Here is a 21,047-nt window from a genome sequence, read left to right on the forward strand (position 1 = left end):
AATTAAAATAAAATATGTATGCGTATTACGACCTGGCAACGCTATGCGGCCGGCTAGTATATATATATATATATATATATATATATATATATATATATATATATATATATATATATATATATATATATATATGAGAGAGAGAGAGAGGGAGAGAGAGAAATAAAAAGGAACAAACCGTATTTTATGTTCATCGTCTTTATTTCGAGACTTCCTCTGGATGAAATAAGGAAGTCTCGAAATAAAGAGGAAACGTTGATGAACACATAATACGTTTTATTCCTTTTTATATCTCAATTTTGTTGGAATATTATTTCCATTATGTTCATATATATCTATCTATTATATCTATAAAAGTGAACGTGTCTGTCTGTCTGTCTGTCTGTCTGTCCGTGTGTCTGTGTGTCTTTGTGTCTGTGTACATTTCCCTACGCAATAATTCTGTCAATTTTTAGTCTATAGACTCGAAATTTGAAATACCGGGTACTGAGATTTGGGAAAATCGATGTTACGGGTGTCGGCCAGAAAATTTGGCTGTCAAGGGGTCAAATTTCAACGATTTGACTTTTAAGAACTCTACCAAACTTCTCCGACAATTTTGGGTCTACACACTTGAAATTTTAGATATAGGTTCCTTGAACCTGGATCTTACTTAATAAAGTGATTAGAGCCCGAAACTATAAATTTTAAGGGGTCATAATAGGGGTCAAATTTTTAAAAAATTAACCATTTTTTTGTTTGTTTGCTTTTTTGCACAGCATACACCTCCAAACACCCGAGCAACGCCGGGCACCCCTGCTAATATATATATATATATACATATATATATATATATATATATATATGTATGTATGTATATACATATATATATATATATACATATATTAAATTTCTGAAACAGCTAAATGCTAAGCAGCTGATGATCGCTGTTTTCTATTTAAAAAAATTCAGTTAAGGTTTTCCTTTTTCATCCTTATGTAGTTAAATTCTGTTTTAAAACCGAAGACCTTTGCGAAATCGGCTTATGCAAGTGCTAAGTCTATTTCTATTTGACAATTTTAGTAAAGGCTTTTTTTCATATTTATATAAATGAATTATATTTTGTCATTATAAACATTTTAGAACTCGGATTATGTAGGTGCTAAGTCTGTGATAGGTTAAAGTTAATATATATATATATATATATATATATATAATTTAAAGGAGATTAGAACAATAGTCTAAAGAGCTGAGTGTATTTCAATGTAACAGTGACATTACTAGTTTAATTAAAATACAGGAAAGAGAAAGTGCTCTTTAGACTCTCTCTCTCTCTCTCTATATATATATATATAATATATATATATATATATATATATATATATATATATATATATATATATATATATATATATATATATATATATATATATATATATATATATATATATATATATATATATATATAAACAATTTTTTTTATTTCTTTATTTTCCGGGAATTTAAACTGCATTCTATATTTTTATTTTTGTAGCTTTTTATTCAAAGCTTCTTTAGACTATATATATATATATATATATATATATATATATATATATATATATATATATATATATATATATATATATATATATTGCACATAGAATCTTTCCATATTCTTTACCAAATCTCTGCTGGAATGACAAAAAATAAAACCCAGAAAATGTAAATAAATTGAAAACAAGAATGCAACGAAAATTAAAAGGACAATATATCGACCCCCCTCCAAGATCTCACTCCAGAAGCAATATTTAGTAAAATAACATGTTTGATAAAATGTACGAAGAAATGTGGACGTTTATGGTGTACAAATGAGTGTCTTATTTGCTTGAAGAATCTAAGGTCATCCTTGGGTGATGCGGAGCATATTTCCATCGTTTTTGTTCTGCGCAAAAAGAAATGCAAAGCGACGAAACACGCCATACATTTTTTTTTTTTGTTTAGGTTTGGTTTCTTCGCGGGCGGGAGAAAAAGAAAAAATATCGAATTATTTTCACTTGTGATTCATTGGTGTTTATTTCCATGCAAATGTTTCGTAAAGTCAGTGATTCCTGCAGGACAATCGACTTGGCACCAGTCACACGACTCGGCACTTGTCCTTATTCTATTCTCCGAGATCAGACATGGCCTGAAGACACGGGAGACAATAGGGAGGAAACGCCCGAGTGTGGACGGGGATAGACAGAGAGAGAGAAGCTGTGACGATGAATGACGTGATCGGAATAAGTTATCCCAGTTATCCCGATAGTAATATACTGGGCGACATCTCTCACACCGGGATGAATTTGGGGACAATCTTCAGCGAAGTTTGATGTCCCAGCGGTGTGCTTTTGTTAGCACGATGAGTCCATTTCATTTCATGCAAATATCGAGTATACATATATATATATATATGTATATATATATATATATATATATATATATATATATATATATATATATATATATATATATATATATATATGAGTGTATACACACACTCATACACACACACACATATATATATATATATATATACACACATGTATATACCACTTTCTATATCTCTCATATCTATAATATAAAGCTGAATGTGTGTGCGTGTGTCTGGTCACTAATAGGCTCCTATATGGTTGACTATTTTAAAAAACTGATTACATATAATGATAGAAGATGTATCGAGACACAGGAATGGGTATGTTTATCCTGCAGAACGGTGGTTCATTAAAATTGTGGGGTCTGCGTTCGCGCCTGATCCACAAAGTATGGAAATAAAAAATTTAAAAATTAAAAAAAAACGTTTACAAGTCTGTTTGATATAGATGTACATAAGAATATTTTGATAAGTATGTTTTAACTTAAATAGGGATGGTTTAATAAGATTGTGGGGTCTGCGTTCGCGCCTGGCCTTCATAGAATTAAAATAAGCACAACCGTTAATAAAGACCTTTCATAACTATCTGCGTAAGTATACTTTGATAATTATGTTTCAGTTTGAAGAAATAGTGTATAATAAAATTATGGAGTGTTCGTTCGATGCTGACCTCCATAGAATGGAAATATGTCACAAAGTTTAACAAGGTTTTTTTAATATAGATCCACAGAATATTGTGATAAATGTCTCAGTGTGAACAGATATGGTAGTATAAATTATGGGGTTTATCTATTTTATTTTTACTTTCATCATATTTTGCTTTGGTTTTGAAACCCCCAAATTCGAAGCTATCTCTTTACAACCCTTCCTTTCATAACCTATCATACTTTCATAAATGAGAGTCCATTTTCTGTAGGCGGTTTTTGAACCCAGTCAACGACTGGTACTTTTGCTTGTATATATATATATATATATATATATATATATATATATATATATATATATATATATATATATATATATAATTGAGAACTTTAAAATTTGTGATTTGAAAAAGTTAAATTACAAATACAGAAATTTTATTTCATGCAAGACAAAGAATACAGCAAAGTAATATATATTTCCTTAGCCCATTAGTTTGCGATGTTTATACATCTCCTCGCAGGAAAATATAAGCAAATATTATGAAAGGTTTGCACCTAATTTGCTGAAGGTAATAAACATAGAAAATTAACTTAAAAGTTTTTTAAAGTTTTTAAATCATTTAGCTACATAGAATAAGGGAAACTGGATATTGATGCAGCAAAAAATAAAACAAAAAAAAGATATTGATCTTCAAATCGAAAGTGTATGCTAAATCCTCAAATGGAAGCTCTTGGTATTCGGCAGGTAAAAAAAATCCAACGCGTTTTGTAATAAATCTAAGGAAGCTGGTAACAATCCAATATATACATATTTCCACAGTTTTTCTTTAATTTGATTGGATATTCGGCAAATCTTGTATTATATCAATCCGGTAAAATGTTTTTTTTTATTTCCGCCGTCTTTTTTTTTTAATTTTTTACTTTGATTGGATATCCGGCAAATCTCAATATATCAGCTTCAAAATTCAGTTCAATTTTTCAATCAATTTGTGAATAAAGTTCACATTTAAATTTGAAATTTAACCTTTTCAAATCACAAATTTAAAATTTCTAAATTATAATTTATTTGCTGTATCTAGTATATTGATATATTTTATTTAGCTGGGATAGTCCTGTATAAAATATTATATTCAATAACACCAGTAGATTTATTGTATTTATTGTATTCTGAATAATTTTTATATATATATATATATATGAATATATATATATATATATATATATATATATATATATATATATAAGTAGATTGTAGTTTGCTTGAAGCATTGTTGAAGAAAATTATAAGGTAAAATTAAAAGCCAAGAACAATGCGAGATTTTTTTTTTATATATAGAGTAAAATTAAATGAAAACAAAAGAAATAAATTTATTTTTTTTGTTGTTTGTTTTTTCTTTTTCACACAAATTTTAACTCTAAACAACAGTATTTTTTTTTCCTGTTGTATTCAATGGTGTTATAAATCTAACATATAAATATAACACCATTGAATACAACAGGAAAAAAAATTACTGTTGTTTAGAGTTAAAATTTGTGTGAAAAAGAAAAAACAAACAACAAAAAAAAAGAAATTTATTTCTTTCGTTTTCATTTAATTTTACTCTATATAAAAAAAATCTCGCATTGTTCTTAGCTTTTAATTTTACCTTATATATATATATATACATATATATATATATATATATATATATATATATATATATATATATATATATATATATATATATATATATATATATATAGTGAATTAGTCACCTGGGCAAATTATTTCTCGTAATATATAATAATCAGTGGAGAAGTGATTCTATAATAATGCAGACGCAATTTGTATGAATTAAAATATCATGATTGGGCGTACTTTACGACCAGGCGACGCCGGATACCCAACTAGTATAAAATAAAAATAAAACGAAAAAGAAATGGTAGTGGTAGTAGAGCAATCAAGAGTTGAACTAAAAACAAAATTGAATATAAGACAAAGGAAATGACAAAGAAAAAAAATAGAGTAAGCAGCAGACAAATTCGACAAAAGATGTCGAAGTCGGAGACAAATAAGAAAAAAAAAAGAAATCACAATAGAAAAAAAAAATGTGTAATTATCCGAAATTATTCGAGAGATACGTTTCCCTTTGTGTTGCAAATGCATTCCGGATCCAATGAACCGCGAAAGGTGCACACAGTGATCCCTGACTCTATCAGGCACTGACCTTGCTTGTAATCAATCCAAACAAGGAAGGCAATTAGTAAGTTATTCTCTTCATAACAATGTCTATTTGATATATTCCCTCAATACAACCGGATCTCACCATGCTTAAGGTTTCCTTATTTTTCCTTTGTCTAATGTATTTAGCGTTGAAGTGTCGCCCATTTTGGAAACGAGCGTAGAATTTTCCACAAAGTTGGCACAACACAATAGAGTCAAACTGAAGACTCACCGAGAAAACTAATTTTATATTCATTGAAGAAAAATTCATTTTCTTTTTGTTTTTGGTTTTTTATAGTTCAACTCGCTTTATTCAATATTTTTTTTTTGTATTCGCACAAATGAGAGCGTATTATCGTTACAGTAGTTGGACGTTTAAGTATTACGAATATCTCATATAAGTAAACTCAGTCCTGCAGAGAGCAAACGGGTCAACGCCTAAAGCCAAAGAAAACTTTCTGCAGCCATGTTCACCTCGTGACAATACCCCAGGTTGAGAATAGGCTGCACTTTTAAGCTAGAAAACTATGTCAATGTCAGTGTCTTTCCAACTAAACAAAAAAAAAATTATAACGACGATTTTTTCAGGTTTCTTTTTTTTTGGGGGGGGGGAGCGAATATTACATTTAAATGTGGCGCAGATAAATACTGTTCATGATATGAAGAAATTCTTTTTCAAAAAATCAGGGATCAGTTTTCTATATAAATTAAACATAAATGATCACCCACTTTCTGAACGCCTAGTGAAATTTTGCCTTTGTTTTAAATTTGCCGCAAACAAGTAGTCTTCCGGATATCAAGCAATGTAATTCCTTATTTTATCAGTGGTGACCATTTTAAAAATATGCACTCGCAGGATTTGCCAGCACTGATAACATAAGGAATTACACTACTTAATATCCGGTAAATTACTTGTTTGCGACAAACTTAAAACGATATTCGTTTTCATCATATTCGAATATATTTGAGTATTCATTAAAAAAATTCGTTGTAAAGGGAGAAAGTAAGTACAAATTTACCAAAATAGTCTTCAAAAAATATACACCAAATTATCACTAGATGGACAGAAAGTTGCTGCCAATTTTACGTTTAATTTATATAAAAATCTGATCCCCATTTTTCATAAAAAGGAACTTTTTTATAGCATAAAAACTATGTATCTGCGCCATTTTAAAATGGTATATTCATTTTCAGCGGTCCCGAAAACCTACACAAGACGTCATTATAAAGTATTTTTGGGGAGTTGGAAAGAATTTTTACATTGACCAAAAAGTGTATTATACTATCAATACCTACATTGCGGTAAGTATACGATGAAAATCAAAAGTAGATTTAGTTTTTTTACATGAAAACAGCAACAATAACAAAGAGCTATTCTAATGTAGTTTTGTATGGTAAATACAAATCTCAAAGTATCAAAATTCATACAAAAATACATTAGAATAAAACTTTAGTATTTTTTTTTTGTTTTCGTGTAATAAAAATTAATCAACTTTTTAATGTGTATTAGATGCTTGTTGCACCCACTGTATCGATTAAAAATCTGCCATACTTCGATTCAGTAATCTTTTTCATAAACATAAACAGTCGACTCATCCGGTACTCGTACTGGACTAGTGGCTGAAGTTTAGTGTCTGCTCAGATGTTGCACTTCTTATTAATTGTCTTTAGTCAATGGAGCGGGACACCCTTCTATAGTAAGGCAATTTTATTTTTGCAGAATACCCCTTTCGAGGGGAGCTAGTTATATCCCAATTAAATACGACCTTGTGTCACATTTTGTTTCGTGGGGAACAAATAGACAACCAGTCAACTCATGGTTTTTGGGGGATGAGTATTGATAATTGGTATTATTTAGATTGTTCGGTTTACTGTTCTCATCTCCAGTGTTGTTCACACACAATATTTTAGCCGATGTAACCTACGACCTTCTTCATGTGTATTTTGTCGGACTTGGGAATCTGTAACTTTGAACAGAATTATTTCCCTTATCAACAAAGGTACCATGCTCTATTGTCCCTCAGTCATAAACGGGTCGATATTCTAAGTAATTTGCAATTGATGTGTTTAGTATCGCACGCAGATAAAGAGTGAGGGAAATTGTTGATAGTTGTTTTGGCTAGATGAGTGTTTTTCGTGAAATTCTGGCAAGGGAAAACCATAGATTGGAGATCAGACGAGAACTTGCCATGAAAATAACGATAAAGCAGAGACAGGCTCGCAATGTCTCTTCTGTGGGAAAGAGGTTGCAGGGAAGGGAAAAGGGCATCCCCCACTAAGCTACGAAGTCTATTTTGAACTTTGTCAAGACAGGTTAAGCTGCTTCTATGCTTCATATTACAATTCTACCCGGTCATCGTTGATGGAACGAAAGAATGTCATATAGGGGGCGCCAATAAAATATATACCTTCTTTAAATTATCTCAACTTGTTACATTAATACATTAAGCCATGTTTCCAAGAAAATTTTAGAAATAAAGTATGGTACTTCCAGCAAAATAGAACACCTCCCAACTATCATGACGTAAGGAACTAGATTAATGGTCACCTACCAAACAGATTTGTATGACGAAGACGAAGTATCGAGTGTTGTCCTTAATGGATTTGAGCCCACTTTTGACTTGGGGGGAAAGGAGGCACGTTTAACACAAGGTTCACACTACAGAACAATCTACAATGAATGAGTTGAAAGTAGCTATTGAAAAAGGTATATGCCAGTATTCCAATTGAATTGATTAGGAACGTTTTGAAATCAATCAGTGAGCTTTTTCAGCTGTTCATGGACAACAATAGCAAATGATTTGAACACTTTCGATAATAATCTGGTTTCTATATTATTATATATCAGTATATTGACGTATGAAACTTTTCTTTAGTTTAATAAATGTTGCTTTTTTGGTCATTCAAAGATTGTATATATTTTATTGGGACACACTGTATTTGTGGACTAAATAATAGGTTTCTGTTTCTAAATTTCTTGGCTTAATAGAAACATTCCCGAGATCGCATAAATATTCACAAAAAAAAAAAAAATCAGAAAATGCATCGGCTAAAAATTGGGTGAAAATCTCACTCAAGATGAGAACTGTAGTGCGAAGAATCAAAATAATACAAATTATCCTTTTTTTTCTGTCGCACAATTCTATTTTCGTAGACGTCGCCGTTTCCCTGTCATTTTCACCCAACTTTCCTTGTCGTTTTGAATTTTAGAAAATGATTAATCCCAAAAAGATTTGAAGCATGTCTCTTTCACGTTGTCGCCCTACCTTCCAAACTACATTCATTTTAAACTGACCACCGATTATTTCGCCTTCTCTCTTCTTTTCACGGACCATGAATTTTGTGACCATCTCATCTCTCTCCGATTAGAGTACACTCCAAGGTCTTGTTTTGTCATATCTACTCCACCTCCTCACCTATATAAACAGCATGAATTTATGTTGTGTTTTTTTTTTTACCTTCGGCCCCCGAATGATCTGTGAACTTCAATAATTTCCCAAATTTACAAGAATCACATCAACTGATTTCACAAGAAACTCTTGCGGAATGGTATGCAGACGTTCACGTATTCGTCCTTATGAAAAGAACAATATTGCATAAAAATCAAACCCTTAATGGCGCCACAAGTATTAATAATTGGCCATATTTCATATCTCAACATGGTCAGGTACTTCTGCCCTTTGCAATTTTTATTCAGGAATGACTGAACGCATAATTCTTGAAAGTTGAATAAGTCGTCGCAGTTCACACGAATGGTTGGCCAGAAGTCTTAACTTAACACCTTGTGGCTTTTTTTTCTTGACTGAAAAAGCAAATCTACATAACCAAACAACAACAAAAAAAAATTAGACGAACTTCTAAGAGGACTACATGATGTTTTCATTGCCATTCAGCATGAGTTTTCTTGTGAAATCAGTGGACGCTATTCCTGGTCAACTTGAAAACCTGGTGGAGAATAACTAAAAATTCATGCATTTTACTTTTCTTTATATTCATTAATTGTATAAATTATATTTGAAAATTAATTGCACGTATTAAAAAAAAAAGGAGATACGGTTCAATCATCCTGTAGTTGTAATTTTATAAAGTTTCGTTCAATTAAAAATTTAATTGCCAAAACGTAGTTAAGAATTTAAATCAACAGTATTTATGGTATCAGATTATACTTTGAAAAATATAGTTCTGTAAATGAGTTTACTATTATATAAATCTCAACTGTCTATTTCAATGTATTAAGCATGTATATCTCCCTAAAACTTTCGACAGAGGCGGCAGATCTTCACGATATTGGTATCGTTTTGAAGACCGACCTTCGGACGCCAAATATCGAAAATTTATATGTAAACATTAATTCCCTAGCTCATAACTGGGCACTTTTCTACAGGGAGGGGCTTTTTTTCGCTGATATTGACTAGACTTAATTAAAACCTACGTCACTTCCGATTTGGCGTCACTCTTCCCACATTCTTTCCCTCTTCTCCGTACGGGTTCGAACCTATCTGCCTCCTACCACTTTTCCCCCTTTTTTCTCAACACACACGTCCAAACACCCGGGCAACACCGAGTATCCAGGGTAGTCTTTAAAAATGCTAAACATATTTTTTTAATTATAAGAATTAAGATAAAAAAAGTAAAATGGTCGACTATGTAAATAAATGAAAGAATAATAAAAAAGACACCCGGGTAATGCCGGTCGGGAAAACCTTTGTAAAAATTGTATGACGTTTAGCAGTTGAGCTGCATTGCTTGGAAATTTTTATTTTAAAAAGATTTACTCTTTGACCGCAGCTGTGTTATATCGTCCCAATAGATGGCAAACTGCGATAAGAACGATCCTGTCAGAAATGCAGGATACAAACTCCAACCGTAAAATATGGATTCATGCACCAAACACTGAGCCCATAAATTTATAATAAAACCCACAAAATAAAAAAAAACACACACAAAATAAAACGGACAAGAAAGAAACAAACAAAACATTACAAAAAAATAATAAATAAGTATAGGTATGCACAATGTAACAAAAAAACATTAATCACACCGGAAATACATCCAAGATAAAATGAAAATACACTAAAATATACACTATGTATAATGACACATAAAAACAGATGAAACACGCAAAAGAGACAAAAATAATACAAAAATATGGCCAATCCGTCAAAGAATGGTTAAAAATGTAAGACATTTTACTTTTTGACTAAAAACAAATACGTTGCCGAGCAAAGAACAATTGACATTAATAAAAAAAAAAGACATAGGAAAAACAAGACAGAAAAAAAAGACGAACAGAACTGAAAATAACTAGTTGAAAACAAAAACAAGCAGGTATGTAATCGAATTATCAAAGTGAGAAATGCACGAAATGACCGCGCAATTCATTCGCAAAGGGGCGGTTATACAGAACAGCATAGAAGTTGCTGCTAGCTTCACAAAACAACGCCAAATAGACTAAGTATATCAAACACAAAACAGAAAAAAAAAGAAACGATGTTACGAAGTATAATCTATGGCTAATCACGTAATACAGAAGGCAGTAAATTACCTTTTAATCTCCTTTGCAGAGCGAACAGATGTGACACAAAGTCAAGGAACTATATTAGAGACCTGGCAAGGCAACAGGCAGACACCCTAAACAGCAAAAATGAAGTTGGTCTGCCAGGACACGATACATGCAAATTTAGGCAGATTTGACCATATTTTGCTAGTTTGAAAATATAGTTGTTGTTTTTTTTTACCTATTCTGATAAGAGTTTCACGATATATTGCATTATAATTTTCAAAACGCCTGAAAATATACATGTACTTTCGTCTCATAGAACCAAAGATATGGACATTTCAATATCCAATATAGCTAGGAGTGTATATATATATATATATATATATATATATATATATATATATATATATATATATATATATATATATATATATATATATATATATATATATACCACTTACGCAGTTTAGAATTTTCAAATCTCAGCGACTATTGATCAAATTTAACAAAGGAAAGCTTATTAGAAAGCTAATGAGCTGAACTGTGTAGTTGGCAAGGTGACATTTGCCTTGACAGTCGCACAATAAGGGGATCATCCATCATCCCGAACCTATTTTGGGGACTCTTTTATTATGTTTAAATAATAGTCATTTGATTTCCTAGTTCTGCATATGAATTACAAAATATAGAATATTTCCAAAAACACTCTGCCCTTAGTGGAGGGGGATTAACAATTGCTGCTATGGTTTCAAATGATCTAAAATCACAGCAATGTTTTATTTGAACTATTTCTCATATGTTACAACATCCCTCTTTGATTTTCATATAAAAATTAATTTCACAGTGTATAAGTTACTGGAGATAAGCGTATCTTATTTCGAAAAGAGGGGGGGACATGACGTATAAGAAAGGTTTTGGATCAAGTCTTCCCTTGCGGTTATTTATAATCATATGAAACCATAGCACCAAGATTTAGCCTAGGCACGAGGTTTTGAGGATATATATATATATATATATATATATATATATATATATATAGTAAGTTATAAAATGTATATTCCTACACACACACACTATATATATATATATATATATATATATATATATATATATATATATATATATAGTGAGTTATAAAATGTATATGGCGATTAAGCTACACTGAATATTCCGCGTTTAATCCACTCTAGAACTCTCCAGGCTTATGCGCATAAGCCTGACGAGTCCTAGAGTGGATGAAACGCGGAATATTCAGTGTAGCTTAATCGACATATACATTTTATAACTTACTAACTAGCTCTACCTACGTATTGAGCACTTTTGAAGTAAATACTTAAAGTTTACGCATAAATCTATACTTTCGTATATTAATTTTATGTGAGTAAATTAAGTAGTTATATAATATATATATATATATATATATATATATATATATATATATATGTATATATATATATTATCGCAGTAAGGACATCCAATGAAACAACATGTGTCTACCAAAAAGTGCTCAATGAGTAAACAAAGCTGGTATATTAAATTTATTTATACAAACATTGATGGCTACATATGTGCATACATGTTTCTGTAATCACCCGTGCTGGGGAGATTATGTCTTCAGGCCAAGAATTAGCCTCGAAAACTGACATTTCAAGACACTAAACATTTCCTTATTTCCTTTACAAAATTAGAATCTTGTCACCTAATATGTGTGGGGAGTTATGTGTTGGGGAGGATAAGTAAGGTCCTTGAACGATCCATTCTCCACAGGTTTTTATCTTTCCATATCTTAACCTCTTATTTTTTTTTTTAAATTCCCCTTTATATTCTTGTTTATGTATCTCATCTTTTGTGTTTTGCCTTGTAAAGTACTTGAAAAATGCGACATTCTATATATAGGGAAAGAGAGAGAGATAGATAGATAGAGAGAGAGAGAAGGAGAGAGAGACAGACACACAGACAGAAAGGGAGATAAAAATGGCGTAATAAATTTGAAAAACAATTAAAACTGCTCTACTAATTTTCGGGTTATGTAATATTGCCCGTATGCTTTTATTTTCTTTTAAAGTTAATGGGTTTTCTTTTTCTTCTGTAAAGGGTGGAATGAATTCAATAATTGACATCAAAATTATATGAATTATTCTTCGCTACGAAACAAGTGCTGTCAATTATTGTGCATGTGTACGTACATGAAGAAATAAAGGGTAAGATGGTCAACATCTTGAAATTTGGAAGATAGACTTTGTCATTTATTTGTATATGCTCTGTAGTTACAGCGAGCTTCATAGACTAAAGGATTGGTGTAAATAAAACTGAAATATAATAGAAGAAATATATTCCTACACATATATATATATATATATATATATATATATATATATATATATATATATATATATATATAGTAAGTTATAAAATGTATCTGGCGATTAAGCTACACTGAATATTCCGCGTTTCATCCACACTAGGACTCTTCAGGCTTATGCGCCTAAGCCTGAAGTGCCCTAGAGGTGATGAAACGCGGAATATTCAGTGTAGCTTAATCGCCATATACATTTTATAACTTACTAACTAGCTCTACCTACGTATTGAGCACGTTTGAAGTAAATAGTTAAAGTTTACGCATAAATTCATACTTTCGTATGTTTATTTTATGTGAGTAAATGAAGCAGTTATATATATATATATATATATATATATATATATATATATATATATATATATATATGATTACTTTATTTATACATATAGAGATATGTGTTGTTATTTATCACATAAATATGTAGATTAAAAGTAAAAACCTTCAGTGATAAAGGGACTCTTGTTTAATAGAAGGAAATAAAACTTGTATTTTACAAGAATTTTATTGTATTGTATTGTCAAGAAAGTGTATTGTCCAGGCCAGCACTTCTACAAATGTGGCTGTACTCTGAGTAGTTTTAAAAGATTGCGTATGAATTAATATGTGTGTGTTTGCGTGTGTGTGTGTGAGAGAGAGAGAGAGAGAGAGAGAGAGAGAGAGAGAGAAGATTTTACTAAATGATGAGGATAAGAGAATGGCGCCTTAGATGGTTTTGCCTTTGCATTGCAGGTAGCCGTAATGCGCCGAGAGAAAGACGGATGATAATCGTGACAGAGATCGAGACAAATACCGAGACAGACATACATACATACATACATACAGACAGACAGACAGACAGACAGATGTTACAAACTACTTAAAGATAAATAATCTGCAATATGAACTTTTCACACTTGCGCATTCGTGAAACAGTTAACAAACATAAACCATCCGATCATTCTCACGTCTTAATGCTTCAATTTTCACTACATTAGCTACCCTTTTTCCGTACGAAAACAAAATTTGGAAAACTCAACATGTCTGAATACCATATATACCAAATTTCAAGACTTTAGGTGGAAAAAATCGTTGAGCATACAGATTGAGAAGTGTTTTTACACACAGATATTCTCACTTTTATATATATACTAAATAGATTAAATGAAATTGCTTGATCGATATCTCTTCGTAAATTTTTCTACTTTAATTGAAAAAAGATCGTGTACGCATCTTTAGTATCATTCGCAAAAACTTTCTGCAATGTAACCTCCGACCTTCTTCATGTGTATATTGTCGAATTATGATTTATCAAATTGGACATACAGCGTTTTGCATTCAAACTTTACATATATTATCTATCTATCTATCTATCTATCTATATATATATATATATATATATATATATATATGTATATATATGTATATATATAGATATAACAATAACAAATCTAAATTTACATATAACAATAACAAATCTAAATTTATAAGCGATAAAAAAAACAGTAAATTAATCTAGGGTTTGTGGCCTAACGGTTAAGGAACCGGACTGTGGTAAACATGGTCTGAGGTTCGATCTCTAGAAATAGTTGAACTACGCTGACGAGAGGTAACGACCTTGAAACACGCGTGTACGTAGATTACTGTTTTAAAAATAATTAAATTATATATATATATATATATATATATATATATATATATATATATATAATAGCAAAAGTCCCCGTTGTTGACTGCGTTCAAAAATAGCCTACAGAAAATGGACTCTGATGTATGAAAGTATTATAGGTTATGAAAAGGAAGGGTTGTAAAGAGATAGCTTCGAATTTGGGGGTATCAAAACCAAAGCAAAATATGATGAAAATAAAAATAAAATAGATAAATCCCATAATTTATTATACCATACCTGTTCACACTGAAACACTTATTACAATATTCTGTGGATCTATATTAAAAAAAAAAACTTTGTTAAACTTTGTGACATATTTCCATTCTATGGAGGTCAGGCGCGAACTAACACCCCATATATTTATTATACCATATTTCTTCAAACTGAAACATAATTATCAAAGTATACTTACGCAGATAGATATGAAAAGTCTTTATTAAAGTTTGTGCCTATTTCCATTTTATGGAGGATAGGCGCGAACGCAGCCCCCACAATTTTATTATACAATCCTTATTTATGTTAAAACATACTTATCAAAGTGTTCTTATGTACATCTATATCAAAAACACTTGTAAACTTTTTTTTTAATCTTTTAATTTTTATTTCCATACTTTGTGTACCAGACACGACCGGAGACCCCACAATTTTAATGAACCACCGTTCTGCCAGATCAAACATACCTATTCCTGTCTCGATACATCTTCTATTATTACATGTAATCAGTTTTTTTTTTAAATAGTCAACAATATAGAAGCCTAATAGTGATCAGACACACATACAGACGTTCAGCTTTATATATATATATATATATATATATATATGTGTGTGTGTGTGTGTGTGTGTGTGTATATAAAACTGAACGTGTATGTGTGTGTTTTTCTGGCTGTGTGTGTGTCTGTGTACATTTCCATACACAATAACTCTGTCAATTTTCAGTCTACACACTCGAAATTTGATATAAAGGGCACTGCGATTTGGGAAAATCTTTGTAATCAGCTTTCGGCCAGAAATTTGGCTGTAAAGGGGTCAAAATTCAACGATTTGACCTTTGAGAACTCTACCAAATTCCTCCGCCAATTTTTGGTCTACACACTTCAAATTTTATATATATGTTCCTTGGACATGAATCTAACTTAATAACTCTATTTGAGCTCCAAACAATAAATGTTAATGGGTCATAATTGGGGACAAACTTAAAACAAATTGATGTTTTTTTTTGTTTGTTTTTTTTTGCTCAACATACACCTACAAACACCCGGGCAACGCCGGGCTGAAAAGCGAGTGCATATGTTGATAGATGTGTGTAATCTATGCTTCCAAGCAACGCTAGGTAGCCCTGCTGCTGACTAAATAATTCAAAGCTTCATTTGTTCCCAATGAACAATAATCATAAGCTAGATTAAACACAGTTATTAAGTGCGACCATATTTGTCTCTGTCGGAGATATTTGTTTTTTGTTTTGAGAATAAAAAAAGCAAATCTGTACAGCTTTTTTTCTTCCTTTTCCCTTTTCACGCCATAAATTTATTTACACGGTATTTTGTTATCATGTAGATCAAGACGCCCGTCTTATTTCCTCGGTCATAACTCTCTTAAAGTCGGCAACGAACGATGGGGTGGGAACCGGTTGTGTTGCTAGGGCTTTGTGGGTGTATAGCACGAAGAATGTCCTTCGTAGAAATACCTGCCCGTTCCCAAATATTTACTTCGATTTATTTAATCTAACCCTGATACATAAATACGAAAATGGGAAGAGAATTAAATGGTACGAACGTTGCTTGGTTGATTGGCTGGTTGCTCGGCACTACGGCAGGTCAACTATCACGTTATGTGGTCCCTATTCATTTGCTATATGGTGAGGACAGAATTAAACCCAGTTTTATTTTTAATGACGAGAAAATCCATTTATACAAGGGGTTTTATGAAACAAAAATTATTCCAATCTAGAAAAATATTTCATAAATTGGCCCTCTGCAGAGAAAATCACAGGCAACATGAATTGTAACAAATACATTGAGGTAATTGCCAAATCTGCTGCGAAGAAGGTTAGCTCTCTCTTCCGTGGTCGAAGGTTACTCACACCTGAGAGTATCCTATATATCCACACACCCAATATTCGCCCATTCATGGAGTATTCTTGCCACATCTGGGTTGGTGTATCCGCCACTTACCTCTCTCTCATAGACGGTTTTAAAACTGAGTCGCCAACCTGATAGGTATCCGACTAGTAGCAAAACTCCAACCTTTGTCCAACCGCCGAAATGTATCACTTTACTGCCTGTTTTACAAGTAAGTTTAATGGAATGTGTTCTGATAATCTCAAAGCTCTTGTACCGTCATAACGTAGATACCCAAGAAAATCCCGAAAAGCAGCACAATCCCACTCCACCCTGTAAATATCCCTAGATGCCCGAACGACGTCTACTAAAATAGCTTCTTCTTTCTAACTGTAGTAATTGGAATTTACTCCCGGGTCACTGCTTTTGTGACTGTGCGTACATGCAAAAGTTTACGTTTAATATGTACAGGCATCACGCTGCATATCTCCCTACATATTATCCCTGTGTATTTGGTTCCAAATAGTAGTACCTTACATAAAAGTGAAACTGCGCCTTATCTGATGTGAAAATAACAGAAAAAAAGAAAACATGTTACTAAGTTTGTATTTTGTGATTTCCGTTTGAGCGAAATACGAAATATTGCATTTTAATTAACACCAATAGCATCTACGTAATTACCATGGTGCAGTAAATAAAATATCAAAACTTGTAAAAACAATGAAGTAAACGATTATATATTAATGAAAATAGTTTTCGAAGACAAGTAGCGAAAATACAGTTTTTGTTGAAAAAAAACAAACAAACAAAAAACAAACAAACAAACTAAAAAAAGCAACAACAAAAGTGAGTCATGCGTGGTCCCTCGTAAGTGCACAGTGAACGGGGCATGAGAAAATGACAAAGTTCAACATCCCCCCCCCATTTTGCCCCAAAAGTCCCCAGGGGACGTCAAATCCCTGTGAAAATGAACACACGGTGCAGTTTTATGTCTTGATGTATGCAAATTTGAGTTCTGCACAATGCAAAAAAAAAAAAAAAAAGAAATGACTAATCCGTCATCCGCACCCCCCCCCATTTAGCCTCAAAAGTCCCCAATGGCTTAACGTATTTAAATTTGAGTTCAGCACCATGCAAAACTGCTAAATATACATACACAGAAAATTTAAGACGAATAGGTTGAAATAGTCCCCTAAATGGAGTGTTTTTATTAGCCCTAAAGGAACCCCTATGGCACACCCAAGCGTTATTGCGAAGTATAGACAAACGAAATTAGATAGAAATCAGTTTCTCAGAAATGTTTATAAAAATTCAAGACATCAATTTTTTAAACAAGCAAAAAAGGTGTCAATTTTAGCCATTTGAACTCGAAAGGCAGACATAGGAGGGGCAACCGGGGTTTTCCCGGATAATCCGTTCTGTTACTCTTTTACCTATATCATGTGTAATATTTGTGCAAAATTCCCAAAAATCCAATTGAGAAAATTCTATTAAGAAAAATTCGGATAGACAACCGGACAGGGGTGAATTTACAGGTCCACCTTCTTTGTGCCCGGGACCACAAACATTGTAAGAGAGGAGCTAATTTTTTCGGGGAATTTTGGCCGAGTTAGAATACACAATTTGCACCAATATTGCCACAGTATTTTACCCTTTCACCCCATTTTCACATTTATTTACGACTAGGCAACAACCGGCGCCCACTAGACTGCTTTATATATATATATATATATATATATATATATATATATATATATATATATATATATATATATATATATATACTAGCAGGCGGACTAGATGCTGCCCGGGATTGATTAATTATCAACGAATATTCTACACTCCTATATTTTTATTGGCATCGAAATCCGTGAAATCGCCCTCGAGGAAGTTTCACATGCCTCCATGCAGTAATTTAGTTAAAATATATATCTTATTCTACATTGCACTCTAGAGAACCTATTGTTTCTTTTCTGGAATTATTTAGTCAAAAATTATTTCCAGGTCACGAAAAACTTACATTAAGAAATTTACGTGCGGGGTTTTAACCTACAGACCACGTCATGCAAAAAAAAAAAAAAAAAGTGTAAATTTTCAAGTCCTATAAAGTTCTTTACAGTTACGGAAAAAAAAAGAAACTAAAGTGCAGAGTTTGATCCTGCAGACAGCGCCATGAAAAACAAACCCAAAAAACAAAACACACTTTCAAATTACCCACGGTAGAATTTTCACGGTCCGTAGTTCTATCGTTGTTGCTAAGCAACGACATAAAAAAATGGCTTTGCCGATAATAGATAAATAAAAATAACGATTTCGATTATTGATTATCGGGAGTATTCTGAGACAAAACTTACCTAAGATTACTCCCAGACTTATACGATGAAGTTCTGTAACTTTTATAGAAAAGTTGTTCGGAGATTTCGGAGTCTATAGGGAACAAACTAACACACAAACAAGGTTGAATTTATATATATATATATATATATATATATACATATCAGTGGCGGCTCTAACCTATAATTGCTTGTCGTGCCGCCCCCCCTGCCCTTTGTCAACTTTAGTTCCCAATCCGTGGTCCGTGGACCCAAATAAGTAATCATAGTTGCTATTGCGTGATTCCCCATTGCATAGCACAGATTGACTAACATACCTTGCATGGTGTTTGTTTTTGTTTTTTTGTGAACAATCAAGATACTATATAATTTGTGGTCTTGTTGATACAGTAGATAAGATATTTTTTCCCTTTCAAAAATATAGAAGAAAAGAGATATTCATTACTATGAGTAGAAAAATATGTTTATTAGAATAAAGAAATTGATGACAATGACAACTAACCAGGTTAGCAGTAGATACAAAGAATTCGTAAATAAAGTCCGTGGTAAAATTGAATGTAGTGAAGCGACTGAAATATTTCGGCAACTGAAGTAATGTTCTCCAAAAACGGCGATTAAAATTTCCCATAGAATAAAAGGTAATATTGATGAATAAAGTTGGGTTTAAATAGCTGTGAAATGATGGATGCAGCAAGAAAAGTTACATACAGGGTTTTTATGAAAAAAAATTACAAAGTATTTACGTATCACTACGGAATTCTACGAAGGTTTATTAGATTGACGTGTTTCTTAGTATTAATATAAAATGACTTTAAACCCGCATTTTTCGTAGATTTCTATGATTCAAAATTCACGAAAAAAAAATTCCTCAAAAAAAACAAATTCACTCTTATTCAAAACCTGTTCTTTATTAATTAATGAAAAAATAGCTTCATCACTGATATTTATTTACAATCTGATATACACGCGTGGTTATGTTTACACAGAACTATTCGTGCTACTACATATTGCAACAGTAGTAGTAATCGTTCTTCATGTGTTTATGCGTATGTATGTGTCTAGAGATCTCTCTCTCCCTCCTCTCTCTCTCTCGGTCCCTCATCCTCTTCCTAAAACAGACATCAGCAGGCTCGATCGTGCTAAATATTTTAGGCACTATAAGTGGGCTTCACTTTGCGGGTGATTACAGAAAAATCTGGATTTCTCTAACATTATGATTATTACGAGTAAAGGTTTGGCTTGGCACGAATTACGGACGTTCAACGTCATAGCCGCTGTTATGGAGTTTTCAATGAATCTGGCGGTGGCCAGACAAAGACAACCCGTTCAAAACAACATCCTTGTATTATTCCCAGATATATTTATGAATTTTTTGCTACTTAGTTATCGAAACTTGAATAGATATGTAATTTAATTGAGATCAGACTAAGTATGCTTGCTTCAAATTAATGGATGATTTTTTAATCCATTTTGAATAACATTAACCGAATTATTGGTCGTGCCGGGCACGAGTGGCACTAGTCCCATCTCTGCCCCTGATACATATATAAATATATATATATATATATATATATATATATATATATATATATATATATATATATATATATATGCATAGATCATCGTATTACGATTAGATCACTGTCTGACTGACGTAAATGAACATTTAAAATTAAAATGTTTAAATTCAACGTTATTTCACGCGGTTAATGGTAGCCGAATTGATGCGGTCTTCGCTAATCGAGCCAGAGATGTCTCGTGTTGCGGGGTTCAAATCGTTCGACTGGTGTTAATCGTGACACTCTGCACTGGAGATACCCGAAAGGATGAAACACTAGTGTCTGTATGGATTTTAATTATTATAGTAAAATAATAAGTATGACAGCCCCTTTAAGAAATCCGTTTCTCATCGTTGAGCACTTTCAGTTGAATTAAAGT

At 32.0% G+C, this 21,047-nt stretch overlaps 1 protein-coding gene across 1 annotated transcript in view; it reads right to left on the minus strand.

Moving 5' to 3' along the window:
• The window catches only part of LOC145265676 (sperm-tail PG-rich repeat-containing protein 2-like), a 1,924,518-nt gene that overhangs the window by 65,874 nt on the left and 1,837,597 nt on the right, over positions 1 to 21,047 (minus strand). The gene's annotated exons all lie outside the window — the stretch shown is intronic.

The sequence above is a fragment of the Euprymna scolopes genome, chromosome 40 (genome assembly GCF_053919585.1).
Source record: "Euprymna scolopes isolate OS-2025 chromosome 40, ASM5391958v1, whole genome shotgun sequence".
In the NCBI taxonomy this organism is placed as follows: Eukaryota; Metazoa; Mollusca; class Cephalopoda; order Sepiida; family Sepiolidae; genus Euprymna; species Euprymna scolopes.